Genomic DNA, 4904 nt, shown 5'->3' on the forward strand with positions numbered 1-4904 from the left:
AATTGAATTGAATAGATTTGGGCCATTTGGAGCCGGATACTCGTGGCAAAGGCGTGATTTCTGGTTGATTTTGTACCGGTTCGAGGTAAGTGGCTTGTCTAACCTTGTGTGGGGGACCTTTCCCCTTAGGATTTGTTATTTGGTATTTTTGAGTGCCTTGTACGCGAGGTGACGAGCGTGTACTTGAGCCAATTGTTGAAAATTCGGTTTTTACTTAAGATATTGAGATTTAGTTTCTTTCATATTTGCTTTATTCTACTTGCAATTATAACCTGTGCTAGATTAGAGAAGCATGTATAGTTGATTTAACTTGCCTAATTGCTTAAGTTGCCTTGACTGTACTACGTGAAGCATGCTAGGCCAGAACTACCTGTTGCTTGTCTTTTGTACTTCATTTCTGTGTATCTTCTGGGTTGATTGCGCATTTACATTGGGACTACGGATGTGGGATTCCGGTAGCTCCCCCCTTTGTTTGTTTATATTTGGGACTACGGGTTCGATTCCCGGTTGATCCCCCTGCACTTTTACTTTGGGACTGCGGGTTAGATTCCCGAAAGATCCCCCTGCACATTTATGGTTGGACTACGGGTCGGTATCCCGGGAGATCCTTCGGATTTGCACATGAGATGGACTACGGGACGGTATCCTGGGAGCTCCACTGGACAATTGAGAAAAGGACTACATGGCGGTATCCTGGGAGGTCCTCATTGTTATCACTGGTATTGAACTGTACATATTCCGTGTTTACTCTGTCTTGGTGTAGTTGTTATTGCTTTGTTGACCTGTCTTATCTCACTGCTGTACTCATTATTACTGTCAATTTTTCATGCTATTAATTTATTATTATATTTGACCTCAGTAGGGCCCTGACCTTCCTCGTCACTACCCAACCGAGGTTAGGCTTGGCACTTACTGAGTACCGCTGTGGTGTACTCATGCCCTTCCTGCGCTTATTTTTCATGTGCAGATCCAGGTACCTCCACTCAGGCGCACTATCATTAAGGTCCGGAGAGATCTAGCGGAGACTTCGAGGTATATCTGCCGCGTCCGCAGACCAGGAGTCTCTATTCTGTCCCAGCTTTAGTAGTTAGCTTATCCTTTTCTTTCAGTTTTTTAGATATTCCGGAGTTAGAGCATCGTATACATTCCTATTAGCCTGTGGTTCCCGTGAGTTTCCGGGTTTTGGACTTCCGCGATTTATTGTTGAGTTGTATGTGCCAAGTGGCACCTATATACAGTTTTCTTCAAATTTTGCTTGGTTTAGTTCAATGTTTTTCGCAAGTTATATTATTTTTTTTGCATTGTTAGGCTTACCTAGTTGTAAGAAACTAGGTGCCATCACGACATGTTCATGGAGGGTGAACTGGGGTTGTGACACCTACTGGTCTAATAAATTGTACAAATATAAGTATAGGAACAACAGAACATGATGTATATATAAAGTCTATGCGATATGTCTAAAAATACAAAAATTACAATAAGGAAGCTTCCCTTAAGGTATTATGACTTGTACGCATGATCGGAATTGAATTCCGGGAAGTTCGGAGTTGATTTGGATAGAAAATTCACATTTCGAAAGCTTTAAGTTGGAAGAATTGAATAAGATTGGATTTTTGAGTAAATGACCTCGAAATAAGGATTTGAAGGTTCTAACAAGTTCGTATGATGATTTTGGACTTGGGCGTATGTCCAGATCGGGTTTTGGATGGCCCGAGAGCGTTTCGGCGCCTATTGTGTAAGTTGGCATTTTGGAAGAATTTTATAAGTTTGGGTTGAAGTGCATTTCAGTGTTATCGATGTCCGTTTGGGATTCTGAGTCTGGGAACAGCTTCATATGGTAATTCTGGTATTAGGAGCGCGATCGAAAGTGGATTTGGAGGTCTGTAGGTCATTTTGGAGTCACGAGGCGAAAGTTAGAAATTTGAAGGTTTTTGAGATGTTTGACCGGAAGTGGACTTTTTGATATCGGGGTCGGATACCGATTCCAAAAGTTGGAGTAGGTCCGTAATGTCGAATATGACTTGTGTGCAAAATTTGAGGTCAATCAGAGGTGATTTGATTGGTTTCGGCATCGAATGAAGATGTTCGAAGTTCTAAGGATCATTAAGTTTGAAATGGAGTGTGATTTGTGATTTTAGCGTTGTTTGATGTTATTTGAGGCCTCGAGCAGGTCCATGTTATGTTATGGGACAGGTTGGTGTGATTGGACGGGGTCCCGAGGGCCTCGGGTGGATTCCGGATGGTTAACAGATCAATTTTGGAATTTGAATAAGAAGTGAAGCAACTGCCTTCTGGTGTAACCGCACTTGCGAGGCTTGGGCCGCAGGTGCGGCGCCGCAGAAGCGACCATGAGGGCCGCAAATACGGTTTTGGGCTGGAAGTGAAGAGACCGAGATGTGGTCATCTCGCTGCAGAAGCGAGACCGCACCTGCGGTAGGGGGATCACAGAAGCGGAAAGGGGGAAGCTTGTGGAAGACCGTAGAAGCGGTAGTGAGGCCGCACCTGCGGAACCGCAGAAGCGGTCAAGTGACCGGAGGTGCGAAAGGGCTGGAGGCAGTGAGGTTTCTTTACAAATCGGGGTTTGGCTCATTTCACACCATTTTCTTCCACGGGAGACGATTTTGGAGCAACTTTGAGGTTCCATTTTCACCACCAAGCATAAGGTAAGTGGTTTATACCAGTTTGAGTTAAATATATCAATTATGTAAATATGTTTTAACATGGAAATTAGTAGAAATTGGGATTTTGAGGAAAACCTAGAAAATATGTATTCTTTGATTTTGACCACGATTTTGGACATAAAATTGAGAGTAAATTATATATTTGAGTTCGTTAGGTTATGGGTAAACTTTATCTTCGATAAATTTCGGAATCCGAGCACGTGGGCCCGAGGGTGATTTTTACTGACTTTTCGATCGGGGTTAGAAATTGTTATAAATTGAATTATAATGAGTATTCTAGTGTATATTAATGGATTTGCATAATTATTGGCTAGTTTTGGAGTGTTGTGCATCAGTTTGAGTCGTCGGAAGGGCTTGGAAGCCGGTTATGGAGCTTCGAAGCGAGGTGAGTCTCCTTTCTAACCTTGTGAGAGGGAATTAACCCCATATGTGCTCCTTTGGATTCATTTTCCTCTTTTTCCTGGTCTTGACACTCCTCTTATTTGTCTGAAACGAGGACTCAGAACTCTCTTGCTGTAGTGACCTGATAGAGAGTGATTTGGAGGAATACTCTAAGAGCTTGGAGTGAACGGAAGGTGCAGGAGTGGGTTTGCATGGAAGAGAATCAGGTTCATCAGAGGGTTTTTCTGAGAATATCTCATGAGCTAATGACTCGAGGAGTGCTGTAGTTCTTACATCTCCTAGGAATGGAATTTCTTCCCCCTGGTACTCAGATGAGAGATATGCTCCTTCATTCATCACACTCTCAGCAGCTATAGCCATTATGTTATGAGCTGCTTCCTTTTCTGGTGACACCTTAAAAGTCACCGAGTCCAACATGGAGGTGTTCAAATACTGGTCAGGATCATCCTTAAGGGGCTTCTAATACTTGAAGAGTACAACCACCTGTGTGATTTTTGATGAGATCGCAGGATTGACTAGACATAGGATTCCCAAAATAATGGTAAACAGGGTTTATCAGGAATGGAAAAACTGTAGGAGTGGAGGAGGAACCGGGAGTTAGTAAGGTGATAGAGGGTGTGAAATAATGGCGCTCTGGGGATGATTTCAAAAATAATGAGGAAGTGGGAGCGATATCAATGGTGGGAGAATAAGATGATTTTTCGATCGTCATTAGATGAATACTTGATAGACGAGTATAGAAAGAGACGAAGAGAAGATCCCAGTTGTACAGAATAGATGTAGGTTCATGACTTGCCTTGAGAGAAAAAGAGGGTTTTATTAAAATAAGGGCTAATGATGAGTGGTGAGCGAAACAGGTTCTGAATAGTTTTAAAAACGGCGGTAGGTTTGTGGGAAAGTGTTACCGTGCAGAGAGGATGAAGGATTTGAAAGACAAGACTTGACACACAGACGCTGAAAAGTAGGATGATGTGGCACTTGAATTAATTTTGTTATTTTTGTTTTTATTTTAAGAGGGCATGCATAATAAGCACATTACTACTAACTTGAATTACAAGAACCTGATGTCAGAGCAGTCTTTTGAACAAGGTTTTAGCAACTCCCCTTTCGCTGTTTATAGCCATACCTTTAACTTCTATGATCGTCAAGCGTGTTTACCTACAACGGTATTGATGTGAGTTAGGCTTGGTCAAAAAACACTTTAGCTACCTTTACCTGATGGTCTCTTACACAACCAGCAGATTGAAGATCAAGTTCTTCATTAGATTCCTGTGACTCCATCTTCTCCTTGATTTCTCCGGAATGTTCACTTCTTGAGGCTTTATTGTCAATATCTGGAATTTGGTGTGCTTTCCATCGATCAATCCTTCCTTCATACTGATCCTCAGAGGATGATCTCACCCTTCAAATTTTTCTCCAATTGTTGATGAGGTCATTTCGTTTTGCTTCCTTGTCTCCCAGAAGATGAGGCATGAATCATCACAGGTGCACTTTGGTTTTCCAATTTGAGACAGAAGTTTGTTGAGAAGAGAAATATGGAGGTTCACTTGATTTCCCATGCTATGTGTTCTGCTGTTTGCGTAGTGCCATGAGCTACATCTTTACTTCTTCCTTCAGCTTCATTGGTAGCCAGTAATGTATCAGGTTCTTTGTGCGACGCAGAGAATGCTGTTGCGTTGTCTTTTACCGGTCTCCTTCATCTTGCTCACTTTAACATCCTCCTGATTTGAAGTCTTAAATATTTCCCCATGTGCATCTCCTGCCATTTAGTGCTTCCTTTGTTGGAGACCTTTTGACCTTGTTTTGTGGGTTGTTCCCCAG

The sequence above is a fragment of the Nicotiana attenuata genome, unplaced genomic scaffold (assembly GCF_001879085.1).
Source record: "Nicotiana attenuata strain UT unplaced genomic scaffold, NIATTr2, whole genome shotgun sequence".
In the NCBI taxonomy this organism is placed as follows: Eukaryota; Viridiplantae; Streptophyta; class Magnoliopsida; order Solanales; family Solanaceae; genus Nicotiana; species Nicotiana attenuata.